Source organism: Urocitellus parryii, chromosome 8, assembly GCF_045843805.1.
Source record: "Urocitellus parryii isolate mUroPar1 chromosome 8, mUroPar1.hap1, whole genome shotgun sequence".
Lineage (NCBI taxonomy): Eukaryota > Metazoa > Chordata > Mammalia > Rodentia > Sciuridae > Urocitellus > Urocitellus parryii.
This window is the reverse complement of record NC_135538.1, coordinates 16,202,716-16,222,388: the sequence shown is the minus strand read 5'-3', so window position 1 is coordinate 16,222,388 and position 19,673 is coordinate 16,202,716. Positions and strand designations below refer to the sequence as shown.

The 19,673-nt window shown below is 41.9% G+C and overlaps 1 long non-coding RNA gene across 1 annotated transcript in view; it reads left to right on the top strand.

Moving 5' to 3' along the window:
• LOC144256690 (uncharacterized) overlaps nt 1-19,673 on the top strand; it is a 145,268-nt gene that overhangs the window by 40,071 nt on the left and 85,524 nt on the right. The window contains exon 2 of the long non-coding RNA XR_013344199.1: nt 10,078-10,165. This is a non-coding gene — a long non-coding RNA (uncharacterized LOC144256690). The remainder of the gene's footprint in view (nt 1-10,077; nt 10,166-19,673) is intronic.

Sequence of the window (19,673 nt, the reverse complement as noted above, 5' to 3'; positions counted from 1 at the left end):
TCTCCCTTTGATTTTCATGAGGCACCTTCCCCACCTTTCTTTACCTTTAAAAGAAAATTCTAAAAAGTGGATATCACATGAACTTGGAAGCGATTGGACCTGTCATTACGACTTAGGACGACCTGTGATAGAGACATCTGTGCTAGACAAAGGGGCCAGGAGGAGTTCATGGCAATTCCTCACTGGAAACGCACAACACAGCCAGTAAATGCCACCCGCAGCGGGAAAACGCACACCCTTTCACAGTGACTCATTCTTGCTCCTGGGCTCTTGGAGAAAGAAGCTCGGATTCCCGCTTTCTGAAGACAGGGGTGGCACTGGGGACCAGTACCAAGCCATCTAGCTCTCCCCTGTCATCTCGCTCCCTCGCATCCTCCTACCCTTATTTTTTCGTCTCTTTTCAGTTCCCGCGGCTCCTTCCGTAGCTGCAGGGAGCATAACCTGCTGCGGGGACGTGGACCGGTGGGACGCAACATGCAGGGGAAGTCTGGGGACTGAGAAGGGGACGGAGGTGTCCCGTCAGTTCGATCCCGCAACTCACCGGCCGGCGACGCCCAAAGAAAGTGGGGCGGGAGCTGAGCCAGGACACCAAGAAAGAGCGCCGCGCGGACCCATCCGGCCACGGGTTCAGCGCTCAGGAGCACTGCGAGACCTGCGGCGGCGCTCAGAGGCTTTAAAGCCGGAAACCCCCGCCCCGCCCCCCGGGGAATCCGCTCCGCCGCCTCCTTCCTCCTGCTGATTGGTTCCGGCGGTTGCCCCGCCCCGACTTTCTAAGCCACTCCACTAAGTTGGCCTTTGGGCATTGTCGTTTTTCCCTCGGGTTCCCCTGGCCACCGTGCCCTTACAGAGGCGTCGGCTGAATCACCGCCCGGTGCTGGACTCCGCCTGGGTCCCCTTCCTGCGACGGCGCGGGACCGGGACGCGTCCCCAGCGCCTCCCGCCGCCTCCTCGCCGCGACTTCCGCCCTCCTTTCGCACTCGTCCCGCGGCCCTGGCTGTTACCGGAGAAGACGAACCCAAAGCCGAGGATAAAGTTGGGGCCTCGGGCCAGGGCAGGTGGCGACCCAAGTCGGAGCAGAAGAAAAATCTGCCTTTTACAAAACATCAGCAGCCGCCCCGCTGACTGGCCCCCGGGACTGGCCGCTGTCCACTGACTGCCCCAGATCCCTGCGCTGCTTAACCATTCTGATGTGTCGCCTTCCTCACCTCTTTTCCTGTCTCCTCTCCGGACTTCTTGGGCCCGAGTGTTTAACCATTTGCATCCCTACCTTCCGACTCATCCCTTTTTATTATTAAAATACCAAAAAAAATTCGGGCTCCTAATAAAGTGCCGTCTGAAATCAACGTGGTTGAAGGCAGTTGTTAGCTAGCCTGCCATCAGCCATAGTTTTCAGTAGATTCTGTGCCCCTGGCCCGAAAACTTTCAGGAAAGACTCTCTAAAAGCAAAAGCAACTTCTCCTTTGGGAAAAGTTCGGACAGTCAGGAAGAAAATGCCTAGCTCAGCTGCCACCTGGAGGCTTGCAGAAACAATCTTTTTCTTTTTCTTTTGAGGTACTGAGGATTGAATCCAGCAGGGGCGCTCTGCTACTGAGCCAAGTCCCCTGCTCATTTAAAAAATTTTTATTTTGAGACAGGATGTTGCTAAATCATCCAGGCCATCCTCCAACTTGCAATACTCCTACCTCAGCCTCCAAGAAGCTGGAATCACAGGCATGTGCAGCAGCGCCTGGCTATAATTAACCTTTCAAAGTTTCCTTTGGTCAATTTCATTGTTATCTCGAGATCCGATCACTCAACCACGATTTAAACACCATTTAAATAGCTTCAAATACACATTTCAGGCCAGTGTAGGCACGAATGAAGCGATCACCTGAGTCTGAGAAGACTCCGGCTACTTGATGAGTGGGTCCTGGTCTGAGATCTCTCACACTGCCATTCAAAGGTTCAGACACAGGAACTACAGGTCCCCATCTCATGGCCTGGACCTCAGGAGCCTGTAGAATCATGATGACTGAGACAGGGATGCCGCCAGGGTAAGCCTTTGAGGACAACTGCAGAGACCATAGTGAAGAACTGAGGGGAGATGCAGATGCAGCTGTGGATTGAGGTATTGTTTTGTCCCAAATGATTGTATGGGAAAGGGACCCTCAAACACAAGAAGGAAGAGAGGGCCCTGGTGAGTCATAAGTTTGGCTAAGTGCAGGGCACTTACATAATCTTGTCATTTGCCCCTTTTATTCCACCAGAGAGCATTAACTGACAGAAGTGGAATTGATGCAGGAAAACGTTAAAAAGAAAAAAAAGAGTACAACACTCATCAGTCAAAATTTCATGACTTCTATTTCTGAAAGTACAATCTACAACCCATACTCTTTCAGTCAACTCTGGAGCTCATCCATCCCCATTTGGGATCTGGTTTGAGCTTGGAAGCCAGGAATCTGCACCAGGCAAGGGGCAGGAGTGCCCAGATATGCTCTCCATCTCCTTCTCACCTGGCCATCCTTCCTATGTCTCTACTGCAGCCTTCTATTCCTTCTGTTCTCCAGGTTACCTGCCTGGTTCACCCAGACTCAAGAGTTAGGAGTGCCAAGCCCTTCCCAGCTGCCTCCTCCCAGGGATTACCCAAGGCTCCTGTCCCCAGATGTATGCATGGGAGCCACCAAGTACTATTTCTCCCAAGTCTGTGTACTGCCCAGCCCTCATATTTCTGTTGTCTTGTAGCCCACCTTCCACATGGTCCTCTTGGGTAGAGATGTTAATGAATCAGGCCAGAATCTTCTCTGCTTCTTTGTACCTAAGGAAATCTGTTTGCAGTCATCCTGTGCCCCTGCCCTGAAGCAGCAGCGTCAGGCTCTGTGCTTGGTTCAGCAGTCCTCTACTTTACCACAGCCTGAGGATCATGTGATTTTATGGTGAATAGGGGCTTATCCTCCCCACTGATGGCTGTGGAGGGTAGGACATCTTGTTCATGTGTCCATTTAATGGGGAGAAGACTCAGTGGGTGGAGTCAGAGTGGGATTCAGGTTCTCTCCCCGGTCTCAGCCCAGGTTGCTCTCCATAGCTGTCACATGCCACTGGCTCTTACTTCCCTCTCACTTCTGCCCATGACCTGCTGGCCTCATGATGACTGAGACAGGGATGCTGCCAGGGTACACCTTTGAAGACAACTGTAGTGACCATAGTGATGAACTGAGGGGAGATGCAGATGCAGCTGTGGATTGAGGTATTGTATTGTCCCAGATGATTGTATGGGAAAGGGACCCTCAAACACAAGAAGAACACTCTCTTAGCTCCTGCTTCCCATGGAAACATGATTTATCACATAACCAGAGGGCCATACTTTCCCAGTAGTTCCTTTAAAAAAATTGATTAAACAAAAGCTATAAAGGGATATGTATATTCTCAAATATCTTATTCCTTGAAATGTATAAACAGTCATCACAATGTGAGGTACTCTTACTGTGAACTCAAGGACTAGACAACACAGGAGAGAATTATTTATTTATCCTGGGAGGATGAGGAAGAGATAATGGCAGGAGATATTTGTGTCCACTCATGAAGGATGACTGGCTTTTGGCTGGGGAAGCAGGTACTCCAGGTAGAGGAATGTGCCAGATAGAAAGCCAGGAGGCAGGACAGCGGGGGCTGGTGGGTAGACAAGGGACGCTCAACCATGGGGTATTGGGAAGGAAGAGATGGTGGTGGTGAACAGGGCAGGGAGGGGTCTGGGAGATCCCAGGGCAGTTGTGAGCCTGGGAGAAAATCTATGAGAGAAACAAGCTCTCTGCGCCTCAGTGGTGCATGCAGGTCCATGCGGTACATGCCTGACACACTCTCTCCAACATGCACACTCAGAGTGAGGAGAGCTGAGGTCACCTCAGATATGCTGCCAACTCCTTTTCTGTCCTTTGGTCCCTGTCAGCTCTGAATTTTCTCGGAAGGAGTCAGGAGCTTTTTCCAGTTTGTTTTTGTTCCCATGATCCTCCCTTGAGACCTTCCAGAAACACAGCCCATCCTCCTGTGCTCTCCCATTTCTCCTCTATTCCTGAAGCATGGTCTGGCCCAGGATGAGAGAGCCACTCTCCATGGGGGCCACTGTGTTGTGGCATTCTCTTCTTGGCCTGGGAGCCAGGAGAAACTTCCCCCTTCATCCGAATTCCTGACACACCCTTGTCACCCATAGGCTTCCAAGTCTTCCAGACCCCACCTTATGGTATTACCTGTCCCTCATATTTTACATGCCCCTTGTGCCAACCAGTGAGAACAGGTGTGGGCAGCTAAGTGGATTCTCTGCTTTAACATAAACACAAACACTCCTCATGCATCTCTCACATGAACATCTTCTTCCGTCCTCCTCACACATTCGTCCACCTTCCTTGATCTTGCATTTTAGCCTTTATGATTCCAAGAATCAGCAGTCCCAACAATTATACTTTCAATTGTGGTTTCAAATCTCCTGTTTAAACATAGAAATATTTAATATTGCGGGGCGGGGGGGGGAGACATGGGTTGTGCCAGCAGCACGTGAACAACTATGAGGGACTTAACTCTTTTTCGGGAAGAGTTAAAATCAAGAATCAACAAATGGGATGTACTCAAACTAAAAAGTTTTTTTTTTTTTCTCAGCAAGAGGAAAAATAAGACAGGTAAATAGGGAGCCTACATTCTGGGAAGAAATTTTTACCCCTCACACTTCAGATAGAGCCCTAATCTCCAGAGTATACAAAGAACTCAAAAAATTAAACAATAAGAAAACAAATAACCCAATCAAAAAATGGGCCACGAATCTGAACAGACACTTCTCAGAGAAGGACATACAATCAATCAACAAGTACATGAAAAAATGCTCACCATCTCTAGCAGTCAGAGAAATGCAAATTAAAACCACTCTAAGATACCATCTCACTCCAGTAAGAATGGCAGCCATTATGAAGTCAAACAACAAAAAGTGCTGGCGGAGATGTGGGGAAAAGGGTACACTTGTACATTGATGGAGGGACTGCAAACTAGTGTGGCCAGTTTGGAAAGCAGTATGGAGATTCCTTGGAAAGCTGGGAATGGAACCATCATTTGACCCAGCTATTCCCCTTCTCTGACTATTCCCCCAAAGATCTAAAAAGAGCATACTACAGGGATACAGGTACATCAATGTTCAAAGCAGCACAATTCACAATAGCTAGACTGTGGAACCAACCTAGATGCCCGTCAAAAGATGAATGGATAAAAAAAATGTGGCATTTATACACAATGGAATATTACTCAGCACTAAAAAATAACATAATCATGGCATTTGCAGGGAAATGGATGGCACTAGAGCAGATTATGCTAAGTGAATTATCCAATCCCTAAAAAACAAATGCCAAATGTCGTCTTTGATATAAGGAGGGTGACTCAAAACAGAGCATGGAGGAAGAGCATGAGAAGAAGATTACCATTAAGCAGGGACGAGAGGTGGGAGGGAATGGGAAAGAGAAGGGGAATTGCACGGAAGATGGGAGGAGACCATCATTGTTATACAAAATTACATATAAGAGGATGTGAGGGGAAAGGGGGAAAAAAGAGAGAAATGAGTTACAGTGGATGGGGTAGAGAGAGATGATGGGAGGGGAGGGGAGGGGGGATAGGAAGGGAATAGGAAAGGCAGCAGAATACAACAGACACTAGTATGGCAGTATGTATAAATGTGGATGTATAACCAATGTGATCCTGCAATCTGTACACATGGTAAAAATAAGAATTCATACCCCATTTGAATCAAATGTATGATATGTGATATGTCAAGATCATTGTAATGTTTTGAGCAACTAATAAAAAAAAACAAAGTTCTAATTGTTGTCCTTTATTTTAATGTGCAGAGAGCCTTCTTGCTACCCCAAGTTGAACATATAGCATAAGTAAACATTCTTTTTAAAATAATTTAAAAGATTTGTGATAAAAATATAACAAAATTATCATTACAACCATTTTAAGTGTATAATAAATGTTTTCAGCCTCTGAAATTTTGGTGTTTACTTCTCCAGTCAAACCTGGCCTGTCTTGACTGATACACTACTTTTAAAATTTTAAATTTTTTTCTTTTCCTGTTCAGGGTATCTTGTAAAACAATGCACATTGTTAGAGTTTTAAAAAATTCAACCTGAGCATTTCAGGTCTTTCATTGCTGAGGTTAGTTTTTTAGGTGGGTTGCATATTTGGACTTTCTGTTAAATATTTGGACTTTGTCATCATATTTTCCATTTGTTGTGCATTTTGGCGATTTATTTCTTTCTCTGTTTTTGTGTTCTGGCTACTATACTGAATTTTCTTCTGCTGGTTCATGAATTACACATTCTGTTTTTCTTGTCGTGTTAGTTACTCTTCACTTATGACAAATACTAATATTTATTTGCATTTGTCATTAATTTTGTCCCTAATAAAAAGTATCTGGCATATTTTCACATCTCTTCTGTGTGCTACCTCCAGCCCTATTGCCCTGAGACTGCTCTGAATTATGTATCTGGGTTATTTAGAAGTATACTTCTTATTTTCTGTTTCAGTTTTTCCTTCCTCCCCTTTGTTTTTCCAGTCATAATCTTTAACACATTACTCGTGTAATTTAACACATTGGCTCTCTTGTCTTCTTCCCCCCCCCCCTTATAGTTGGGGTGCTTTCTGCAAAAAAGTTCTTTCAACTTGGATCTTATAAAAAAGTATTGGTGCATTATAATTATACATAATAGTGCAATTCACTATGACACATTCGTACATGCACAAAACGTTATTGAACAATCTCCTTCCCCACCTTTTCCCTATCCCTCCTCTGCCGAAAGCCAAGTGCCAATGTCTCGGCTTGGCACAGAATCACGAGCCACCACACAGCTTTGTAGGTTCAAACAGCAATTCTTTATTCCCGATCTCACACCAGCCTCCACACACGTTCAGGGGCAATTCCAAAATGTCCGATCCCAAATCCTACTCCACGAGGCTTTTTTCAAATCCCATTTTAATCTCACGAGAACTCAACGGGAACAAGCAGCAGGAACACCCTAATCCCAGCATCAATAATCTTCAACCTCAACTTCCCTAAAACTCCTATTGTCACACCCTAAACCCAAGGACGGAGATACTTCCTGCAGGAATACACCCTAATCCTGGATGCACCCTGGTGATTGAGCAGGGTCACCTTTCTCAAACACACAAGCAAGGTTGCAGCAAATTTCCAAGGCAAGTCCATTTAACATGGGGTACACTGGCAAGGATAACGATGTGTCATACCTACTTGGTAATGGCCCTCAGCACTCCTCTGCTCCTTTTCCTGATCCATTTGCTTTACTCAACTAATCTCCCTAATGTTATTGTTATTATCTTAATTAAAATATTATATAAGCGGAATCAATTGTGGTCTGCTCATACATGGACATAGCATGATTTGGTAGATCTTGTTCCCTGTGTCCTCCCCGCCTTCCTTCTCTCCCTCCCCTTCCTTTATTGCCAACTTGGGTCTTTAAGAGGAAAATATTCTTTAGGCTTTCTATTTCAAAATATTCTTAGCACACTTTTCAGACAAATTCTAAAGCTCTCTTCTCAAGTTCCTGTCCCTTGGCTATTCAAACACTAATCTAGACACTGCTCTGAAGGGTTTTGTAGTTAAAATTATCAATCAGTTGAAGCCCAAATAAAAAGATCTTTCCAGGTTACCTGAGTGGGTCCAGTGTCATCAGATGAGCCCTTAAAATCAGAGGACTTTCTCAGGATAGAGACAAGAAGGATAAAGCAGAAGAAAAAGTTACTCTAAGCAAGAGAAGAATTAGATATGCTGTTGCTGGATTTGAAATGTGTGGACCAGAGAGAGGCCTCTTAAAGTTAAGGAGTGCCCTGCTCACAGCCAGCAAGGGAGTGGATTCTGCCAACAATCTGAAAGCCCTTGGAAGCACATTGTTTTCAAAGCTTCTGCAAAGTTCAGCTGTTGAACATCTTGATTTTGACTTTGTGAAATCCAAAGTGGAGACATCAGTTGAGCCAACTCAGATAGAACTGTAAGACAATAAATGTATTGATTTAAGCAGCTAGGTTTGGGGTAATTTGTCATAACTGTGATAGAAAATGAATACCAACCCCTTCCCATTTAAATGAGAATTTGCTTGGATATAAAATTCTTTTTTTCAGTGCTTTAGAAATAATATTCCTTTGTCCTCATGTGAACAGGGTGGCTGTCCAGAAGTCTGTTGCTGTGCTTGCTTCTTACTTGTTTCTCAGGGCCATGTGGGAAGGGAGCCAGAAGGCTGTGCTGGTTTGTCACCTCTGCTAAGTTTTACAGTCTACTTGGCTGCCAGTCATGGTCTCTTGGAGGTGGGGAGGTTTAATTCCTTTCCCTGCTTCTTCTTAGGTGCACTGGTAGATACGACAAATTCATTGCTTTTGTTTTATTCAGCTGCTACTAGTCTCATCTTCCCCTCACTTTTATAAAAATCAAGTTCATTGAGGTAATTTAGAACAACACTTCTTTTTGAATTTAAAGTCCCTTATCTTGGGAAGCATGTTAGAAATATGTGGGCATTTGTCTAATTTATACAGCATATTACCAGGCTACAGACATAAAAAGAGATGTATGGTATGACTTCTGCTATGAGTCATCTTACCAACCTGTAAATTCTGAAAATCCTATTTCCAGGTGGCACTATGTTCAGGTTTGTAGAAGGGAAAAAAAATCTATTTTTTTTTCAGTAAACACTCTTTAGTTTTAGACAAAAATGAATGCTGGAACAATAGTTCACTTTCACCTCCAGGATTTTCTAGATTTTATAAAACTAGTCCATGTTATTTTAGATGTATTGTAATAATGATAGATATTTTAATAAAATATACAACCCTTTTCAGTCATTGGAAACACATGTTAATCATAGGCTAAAACACAGATATTATGAGATATTTTATGACAAAGATGAATATATTGTAAGTAGATATAAATATTTTTAAAGATCAGACTTAGGCTGTGTGAAGTATAGTAACATTTTTGTCTCTGAAAAGAAATAATCAATTTTGGATTTTACATACAGAATGGCGCCAGGAAAAAGTAAAAAGTCAGGAAAATTGAACCTTTAAGGGTACAAAAGAGCAAGAAAATTATTACTAGAGCCACCTCCTGGGATGCCTGGATGTTTACTGCCATGCGAGTGGTTCTCTGCCTAGAATGGCATAAGTCACCTCCAGCTCTGGCTGGAGAATATTTTATGACCTAGCAACAGCAGACAGGTCCTACTAGAAACAAACTTACTTCAAATCTTCTTCTTATTTATTTATTTTACTTCATTTGTGCTTTTTAGTTATGCATGTCAGTAGAGTGTGGTTTGGCATATTTATACAAATATAGAGTACATCGTACTCTAATTAGGATACCAGACTTGTGGTTGTACAGATATGGAGATTCACTGTGGTATATTTCAGATCTCCTTTTGCAAAGCATTTTATCTAAGATCCCTCCTCCCCAACAAACTGACAAACAAGCAACACCAGCAACGATGGTTCAATGATAAACACATTGAAGCCTCTGACTCCTGCACTACTGGATGAGAATTAAAAATAGAGTGAATTAATATTTATTTATCTTTAAAAATGGTGTTTGAAGATAAAATGAGAAGCCAACAACGTGAATTTCTCATGAGAGTATTTTGCTTTGTAAGGCATGTGCCAAATATTGAATTTGACCTTGAAAAAAACTGATAGTAGCTTTTTCCCCTTGTTTTCTAATTTTTTATCCATAAGACATTTTTTTTTCTTCCACATTATTAAAAAATTGCTCCTTTCAAAGGATGCTATCCATTTTTGTTACTGTCATAATATTTCATATCTTTTTATATCAGTAATTCTTATCTCAAAGGAATATTCTTCGCCTTCTATATGATTTCAGCTTGTAGAAAGTTCTTACCAAGTACTATTTGAACTCTTTCTTTCCCTTCTCTTATTTTGTAACAATGATTCCTTAAATTGTTTTGGTCTCTAAAAGATGCATCTTCCTGGTTATAACATGGAGTGTCCCTGTCATTAATGTTCCATGGCTGAGTCCAAGTGCACTGCAAATAATGCCTATTTTTTTCACAGATGCTGGATTCATCATTTGTTGGCAGCCCTTGGTGGGAAGAGGATGGCTTAGGCTCTGAGAGTCAAAGAAGTGGAGATGGGGCCTGTGGTGAGTATGTGTTGAAATCATCAGGATTAAGCAAAAAATATCAATTGAAATACATTGAGTTAAAGGAAAATATTTATAAATTATTTTTACCTTTTTAATGTTGTTATTGGAAAGTTTTGAATCATATATTTGACATGCACTAGACTTCTTTTAGAATTTTGAGCTATAACTTCTGATTATTTTCTGTTTCTATTGTAGGTTCTGCTGTTTCTCATTCTCATTGTCATAGCTGCTTGATTATCATAGGCAACATGTGGGATATGCTGTTTTAAAAGTTGCCATTCAAAAAACTTGAAGTTTAGGATATTTCCTTCCTCCAGAAGTACTTTCATTAACTTGTACCACATTTGGTAACCGTAAGTCCAGAATTGCTTATTTCCATTTTAGGAGTTAAGATATTTGGGGCCATGCAGAAGCCTTGAGGCTGGACTGCAGTGGGTCTGAAGACTGGTTTCCTCCAGGTCACCCTTCCTCTGAGGGTCCAGTCCTTCAGGATCACTCCCCAAAGGGCAGGGAATTTATCATGGTCCCTGCTTTTGGTAGGGCCTTGACTTCAATATCTTCTTGCTTTACTCCAGGAAGCTAACCAAACCTGCATGAGTCACTGGGGAAGTGTCCCATTCTTGATCAAAATACTGCTGACATCATTGCCATACCACTCTATCACAACTAGGAAGCCATCAAGTTAGGCTAGGAAACCACCATAATCAGTATCTCACCACAATAGCCACAGCTCTATTGCTGGCTCTGGAATCACACTGTGCCTGTAAGCATCTGTACCCTCAGAGTGGATGCCACAGGCCCTGCTCTCAACCTTTCCAAGCCAGTGACTACAGCCCAGAACCTTTGTTAATGGTGCAGCAAAGAAACCACATGTCTTCACAACCAGTGTGGCATCAGAAAAAACAGATGCCTGGCCTCTGCTCCAGTTCTGCCACATTTGATTGACAGAATCAAAACACCTCCAGGAGTTAGGTTGCAAAGGAGTCTGGGAAATGTAGCATTTAGCTTTTGTGATTTCTGTGGTATAGAAGGTAGAAGAAAGAAACAATGGATGTCCTGCTCCTGTTTCCCCTGTCCACCCTTCAGTTGAAATGCAATTTTATTACAGTTTTAAAACCTGCAAAATAATGTATATCTTGCTTATTGACTTTTGATATATACCAGGTACAGTATATCTATATACCTTTACCTGTATATCTCCATACACAGTTACCAAAAAGGCAGCAAGATCAGTAGTGATTTGAAGCATGGGTTCCAGATTCAGCTGGTGTTCAAATCTGTGTTTGTATGTGATGTGGGTACCTATGTTTCCTCAACCTCTCTCCCAGATATTTTATTTCCCTATCTCTAAAGTAAGTGGAAGGACAATCTACCTTGAAATAGTGTTGTCAGGCTCAAATAAAATAATACATGCAGTCATCTAAGTGTAGTGCCTGGCTCATGATTCCATGAAGTAAATTGCAGTTCTTTTTGTTATGAGTAGGAGAAGATCGAGGTGGTAAAACGAACTGATATCATCTTGACAAGTCACTTAATTTTCTTTAGGTCATTATGTTGTGGTCTTTCAGGTAAGGAAGTTGTCCTCAACAATCTATAACATGAATACCCGAGCTAACAATCTCAAGTCCTTTCATGGAGAAAGTGAGAAGTGGAAGAAGTAACTTACTCAGCATTTACAGTAAGCAGGAGGAGTGCCTGAGCACTGAGCTGATGTCACAAGTGGAAAATTCCACACCTGGCCTCCCTTGATGGGTTGCAGCCACTATAAAGATTCATTAAAAATATTTTATAAAATTATTTTTAGGCCATGCATATAAGGTATATATGAAACAAATATACATGAATTTTTTGTTTAGACTTGGGTACCAGCCCCAAGCTCTCATTTTGTATAAGAAATTGAAACAAACCCCAAATCTGGTACCAAGTGTTTAAGATAAGGGATATTCTTGGGGATGTGGTTGTAGCTCAGTGTAGAGTGCGCCTAGCATGTGTTAAGGCACTGGTTCAATCCTCAACACCACATTAAAAAACATGTTTTTTTTTAAAGATAAGGTATATTCAGGTGTATTATTATCACTTTTTGTGAAGTCCTATAATTTAATTTATCTGTAGATGTTGCCTGAGAGTAACATGATAAAACTTCCACTGAGGCATTTGAATCAGAGGCTAGTGAATTTGCTAAAAACCAGAGGGCACTTCAGTCAAAGAATGAGGTGGAGGAAGCAAAGGTGACTAGCTAGGTTTTTCCAGGGTGGGGAGGAAATGTCTGAGTGCAGAGGCCTGGAAGTGGAAGTGGTAGAACGTTTGCTTCCATGATAAGCAAGTGAGAAAAGGTTGTTTAATTCAATCATCAGCTACCTGGTTGTGCACGCCTTGGGAGAGCAATTGCATAGTTTTGATATCCTCAGGAGGATTTTTGTTATAAAGTTTAAATAAAAGTTTAAATAAAACAAACACATAACCAAATTGAAAATCTTTACTTTTGCTGGGGCTGCTTATGAAGTAGAAGGTGTACCCAGCATTCCAGTGTTTGATGAATGAATAATGCCCTTGTTTCCAGCCTTTCAAGATTCTAGGCTTTCACAGTACTTAGTGGAAAAAAACCCCTAGAAATGAACTAAGCTTGTGTCAGTACAGATACAGTGGCTGCAGTCAATATTAGTTGATATTATATATTATATGACATATTACATTGTTCAATTGAACCAGTTTGAATTCTCAAAGATAAGCAACTTCCCAGAAAAGGAGCTCATGAACATAAAATTCTATACAGGGTTCTTGAATCATCTCTCAATATTTGTTTATATGACAAGGGTTTGTATTATGTTATATACTCTTTTTTCCCAATTAACATATTCTAAGGGAAAAAATAAAGATCTTGTGCAAATGAACATTTATAACAAAATAAACTGCCTGAGGGTTAAAAAATAATGGAAATCTAGGCAAATAAAGCCTCTCATAGATAACAAACATTTCCATTAACTGTTGCTCTCCATCTTCATCTCAGCACTGCAGGTGGAGAAAATTAAAGTTTCTGGGCTAGTGGGTGGGAACACTGTGCCACAATGCTTGCTTAGCCTTGGGCTTGATTCTCAGCACTGGTAGGGGACTGAGGTGGGGGGCTGTGAGAGAGAAGAGAAAATAAAAGGAAATTAGAAATTCCAATTAGCTATAACTATCACTGACATGAACATTAAGAGAACTGGATATCCCAATTTGGGCATACATGAAAATTCCAAAAATTGAGCAGATGCATATATACTACATTAAGTAGTTCCATAGAAGGAAATACTTAAACACAACTTTATCAATATACTTGGTTGCCAATAGCTATCAAAGGAAGCATGCTTTCCCAAAGCAGTTGACAATAGACTTGCTCAGTGATTAGTAAATGATGGGATCATGTTTCATATTTAAAGCAAATTTCTAGTCATAGAGTGTTAATTTGCAGATCCATAGTATACTGGTTGGTTGGCATGAAGGAGCTGTGGGTTTTTTTTGCACATACAAATGTAAAAATCATTATTTTTCATTGTCATCTTCATAATACTCATTATCAAATTTGGATGTGACTTCATAGCTTTGTTCTTTGAGACTCAGTGAAGGCCTATAAGATGTGGGTCAGAGATGGACAAGGTATGTAAGTCTCTGAATCTCACCTGCATGCACCTGTTGGTTCTCTGCTGAGTGACAAGAGTGCAGGAAAGTATAGGGTGAGCTGGGACATTGGTTAGAAGAATCCATTTGAGTCAAAAATTTGCAGAGGAGAAACTCATTTCAAGCTAGTTTCCTTGTTTCTATTAAAACAAATCCAGCTATATTATGGAGTAAAATGCAAAACTGTTCATGACTTTTTTCCAGCAAGAATCAAGAACTTCAAAAACATTTCTCTCTTGCAGAGGGCTTTGAAATGAATTTCTTGGTCCTTAAGTGTAAAACAAATGCTCACTCATGCTCTTTAAACATTTGCAGACCAGATCCTTGCTTAACAATCTCATTCGACATAAAAAAAAGCACAAAGAGAAAACCTGATTTGTGAATGTAATTTGGCTTTATACGCCTTCCATCTTCAAGTTAACCTTGGATACTTGTTCTTGGCCAATTAGAAAATTCAGAGAAGGCATGATTGGGTGGCTTATGGAAGAATCTAAGATGGTCCATGATATTAGATTTAGTCTCAGTCCCTCAGCAGTAGAAATATGTATTTTAAAAGAAAGAAGGAAATCTGAATACAGATAACAGATGGGAGTGAAGTCTGAAGTGTTGAATGAGGAAATGGAGCCCAAAGACTTGTGTCTAGCAGTTGAAAGCACTTTGCTAACTGAGACGGGAGATGGCTTGCCTTCAACAAGTTCATTTCAAGCCGGTGTCCTTGGCTGCTGCTTCATCTTCATGGCCTGTGGTCGTGATTCACTAAACCACTTCCACTGCTAAACTTTGCTTTATTCCTTGGCTGTGGGCTTCCTTCTAATTCTGGCCCTTGGATGCTAAAGGCACACTCCAGGCTCCTGGAAGAATGAGTCTCAGCAGGAAGGAATCTCCTTAAATCCACCCACCATGGCTGGGAAATGGCCTCACCAGAGGGTGAGCTCCTTGAGTGCTATGCAAGTGTCAGCTGTTGTTCTTGCCATTTGCTCCCTAATCCTCTCAGGAGCACCAGTAGGGATGACATCAAGAATGTCACATCCATGCCTTCTTCTGTCTTACTAGATAAAGACATCAGAGCTTCAAGAAGTGCTTTAATCTGTGTATGTCCATATGAATATTTCCTCATCCTTCTCTCCTGGTGGGCTCCTGTGTCCTGTGCTTATGACCCCAGCTTTGGGTCACCTGTCTCAATGGGTCCTCCATCAGGAACTCCCTCCTGGGTGATCCTCTGATGTGGCTACATAGTTTACTCTTTTTTCTCCAATGTTTGTGCCTCCATGTCCCTTGATGGACTAAGAGCATCACAAGGGCCAAGGGCAAAGGCTGTTCATATCATCTCTGTGTCACTGTCACCTAGTACTGTCCAGGACATGGAATGTTATGAAATCCATGAACAATAGGGTGCATGGATGCATGAGTAAAAAAATAAATAGCACTTAAAAATAGTAAGTTCTCAAATGAAAAGTTCACCCTGGTTTATGTTTCCCTAGAAGTTCTTACCAAGTCTCCTGCTCTACAGCCTTGGCCCCTTTCCAGCAGGTTGGGGTTCAAATATCCCTAACACAACACTTAGAAAGAGGGATTTCTTTGGATCCTGCTGGTTTCAGCCCAATTGACCCTTTGGAAATTGTTGCTGAGCCTTGTGCTAGAAATGTCCTTGGTGGTCAGTGTCTTTTGAAGAAAATACAGTTTGAGTAGGATTAAGTGAGTTTAAACCAGTTCTTCTGGTGGCAATTGCCTTCAGCCCTCCCACAATTACTTCATACTAATGAATTCTGAGTGTTCTTTCTGCAAGCTGGGCTGACCTTAGAGAAGATTTTGATGGCCCTCAAGTTTATCTCCTTGTGTGGGATAAAATGGCTGAGCTTTGAAGGGGGCCTCCCCTTGGAAGGCGGGTAAGCACTCTTCCACATGAGGCTTGGTTTTCAAGGTCAGTTAGGGCGATTATGTGGCTTCTCTCTCACTACTGTGATGGAAGAGAACAGCACAGCTGTGCCTCTGAGACCTTAGCTGCTAACCCTGGCCTGAGAGAGGGACATGGTGGAGAAAAAGACCTACTTGAATGTTTTTGAGCTCTGGGCTCCCTCTAACCTCAAACCTGCACTGTTTCTCTGCCAGGTGTTATTTTATTACCTGTGTCATGGCTTCATCTATGTCAGGATAAGAGGGTGATTACCAGTAGCTAAATGTCTGGGATGGGAGTTCACCATGGTCAGCTAGAAGGTCACACAGAGCCAATTCTAAGTATCCCCAAAGAGCTCACCCAGGGGGTCTTATAGATTTGGTGGGATGTTTGTCCTCTTCTGACCAGTGTCTACTTTGTCATAAGGCTGGGCCAGAGAGCTGCCTCACTCATTCTACAAACACCTGTGGGGTATCCAGGGATGTTCAGAGGTGAAATGATGAAATTATGAGAGGTGTAACCTAATCAGTGGATGAGTCCATTCGATGGATTAATGATTTGACTGGATTACTGGGTGATAACTTCAGACAGTTGGGGCATAGCTGGAGGAGGTAGTAAGTCACTGGGCTTGTGCTCTTGGGGACTCTATATCTTGTCCCTGGCTCCTCTCTTATTCTTTGCTTCTTATCCATTTTGAGCTGATCCTCTTTCCTCTGCCGTGTTCTTTGTTAATGATGTTTTGCCTTACCTTAGGCCCAGAGCCATGGAGCCTGCTGACCACGGACTGACCCTCTAAAACCATGAGCCAAAATAAACTTTTCCTCCTTTAAGTTGTTTTCGTCAGGTTTTTTGGTCACAGTGATCAAAAGCTGACTAACATACCGAACACTGTCCCATGCCAGGCTCTACCATGTCTTTGTCTTTGACCCATATGGGTAGATTGACCTCATGGTTCCAAGCAAGGATGGAAGCCTCCAAGTCTTCCCTGATACCCTGCTCAAGGTTACAGTTCCCTGTCCTAAGGCTGAACCTTACCTTACACTATCCATGAGCTCCACAAGGTGGGGACCACGTCAGTCCTGCTCATCACTGTGTTCTAGCACTAAGCACAGTGACTAGCACATCCTAGGTGCTCAGTGTACAAACGTGGACTGGTTGGGCTGCTGTGGAAAGCTTTACAGAGGCGGTGCCACTTGAAGAGGGTGTTGAAAAGTCACAGGAGTTGGCCAGGAGAGGAGATGATACAGTACTTTGTAAAACAAATGTATATGATTAGGTTAATGTCCCTTCTGGCTAGCACAGGGAAAACCCTGATGTTTATAAGTAGTTTTAATGGCAGCATGGAAGTCAGGCCAGTGACGTGCCTCTTGATTCTTATTTCTCAAAGTATTTGTGAGCCTTCCTTTCCACATACCTGGGTCTCGCCAGCTGCCTGCACTGATGAGATAAGCTGGGTTCAAAAGAGCTGGCTGCAACATTAAGCTAAGAAAAATGGTGAGAAATCACACAATACAGAAGTAGTTTTCATGTCAAGGGTAGGACAGCTCTGAGACCTTAGGGGTCAGCTGGGAAAGAGAGTGTGCATCTGGAATCTATTTATTTTTATAAGTGGGACTCACAAAGGAGATTCGATGGAATATTCTTCACCAAATAAGGTAGGGGATAATGTTTCAAAGGAAGAGTCTTGCTTTGAGATGTCAGCAAATTGACTGACATCTTGGCAAGTCACACCCATCTCAAGTGCAGTGATCGTAGGCAGAGTTAGAGAGGCGCATTTGTGTTGCACAGCCCAATCAGAGTGCAATGCCACACCTGCCCCGTCCCACAGCTCCAATGCACACAGCTCACACACAGAGCCCATGGATGGCTGGTGACACCTGGGAAACCCATCTTGTAGTGAGAATGGTTTGGTGAGCATCAAGTTCCAGGACAGGATGGACCACAGAATCTGCCTTTCTTGCTTTCCTCTATCTTCCTGTGAAAGAAAGCCACCACTCCCTCTATATTGGGTGCTTTGTTGTGCATGTGCACCTCCAAATTCTTACAAACTCAGTCCCCAATGCAACAGTGTTGACAGGCAAGACCTTGAACAGATGAGTCAATCATGAAGGTGGAGCCCTCCTGAGTGAATTCAGGTCCATTATACAAATGCCTGAGTCTATGTGCTTAAGTTTTTTTATGCTTCATGTCCTCATATTATTCTGTCTTGAGATGAAGTAGTAAGCAAGACCTCATCAGATATGGGTTCCTTTAAACTTGGACTTCCCAGGCCCCAGAACTGTACTAAATAATTTTTTTAAAAAATAGATAACCCAATCTCAAGTATTTTGTTATAGCAGCACTGGACTAAAATACAATGTGACTGTGAAGAATTAAAATTTGAAACAGACTTCTGAAAAGTTATTATTCCTTTCATTAGTTTTATTATTTATCTCAACTTTCTAAGTGGGGCAAATACATTGGTGATAGGGCATTTACCAGTTACAGTCTAAATTGGGAATCTGAATTCATGATACAGTGAAATTCAACAAATATTTAGTGAGCACCCATAGCATCAGACACTGTGTGAACTGCAAAAAAGAAGTACAAGGTGAGGGAGCCAAAGGCCCTGTCTTCAAGATTATTTTTAGTAAATGAACAACCAGAGTGCAAACCAAACATAAATGCTTAGAGAAATTGCATCCGAGTGTCAGAAACGCTGTAAGTGGGAGGGAGACCTGCAGCCCAAGTTGGACTTCTGGGCGACAGTGGCGGCAGTGGCACCCTGAGAGTCCCCACTGCTTCTTACCACTGTCACCACTACTGTGCAACACAATTTACAAGGGAAACTCTGGAATCCTTGAAGGGCTCTGTCATTACTCTAATCCTGAGACCAGACCCTGAATTGGGACATTAAAAGTCAATGGGAGTCATTTGATGACACTCAAGCTTCAGAGCAAAGGGGGCTACTGTAATGGGCAGGAGAGTCAAAACAGCAAACAGAATAGTCTGACTCCTGCAGCCCGAGGATGTGAGTTCATGATGTTCCTGGAAGTGAAAGGTTTACTAAATCCTCACTGGATATGAGTAAACAGAGCCGTTTTAGACCAAAGGGGAAGATCTAACTGGAATAATAAAACCAGCTACATTACCTCAATCAATTCCAAGACCTAAGCCAGATTACAAACCCAGAATGATCTGAATGAAGAGGAGGGGTGTTGCAATGAGTAAACTGGGAACACAAATGCAAAAGTATACTTTTAATGTTAGTCCCAACATTCTCCACAGAGATGTAAGGCCTATTACCTTGGTAAACACACCTATATGTTAAAGGGACAAAGATTTTTTTAAAACATTAATTTACCCATAACATTGTATTTATTAAGTTTTGGTTTTTTAGAGCAAGTAATCTTGAAGAAATTAAACAACAACTGGTTAAACAACAACTGTTAGTGCATTGTACTATGTTATTTCTTTAAAGGCTAAACTTGGTTAATATAAAAACATCAATGCAATTGTGGTGCTATTACTCTTCTTTGGGTATTAAATGTGTTAATATCTTCCAGGTAAGCAAGTCTTTAAAGTAAAAGCTTTAAAAGAGCATTATATCAAGCTGGTGTTCTCCAAACTAAAGTTTTATGGTAAATTTAGGCTTATAAGAATAACATATTGAAGACTTATTTACATCATTTAATGTTCTGTAACTGGACTTATTTTCAATAAGATATATAAAGTTTTATGTATTTTTAAGTTAATGAGAGCCTAATCTATGTAAAGATTAATATTGTAAAATACAAAAGCATTTTGCTACTTTTCCACAAATGTTTAAAAGCTCTCAGTATTTTTTTAAATTCATGTTTTAAATGTAACATCATACTGTGTTAGCTAATATTCATGTGACCTTGAGCAACATATGTAAACTTTGTAATATGATATTTAAAAAAGCAAAGATCAGCTTCAGAACTAGAACACTTT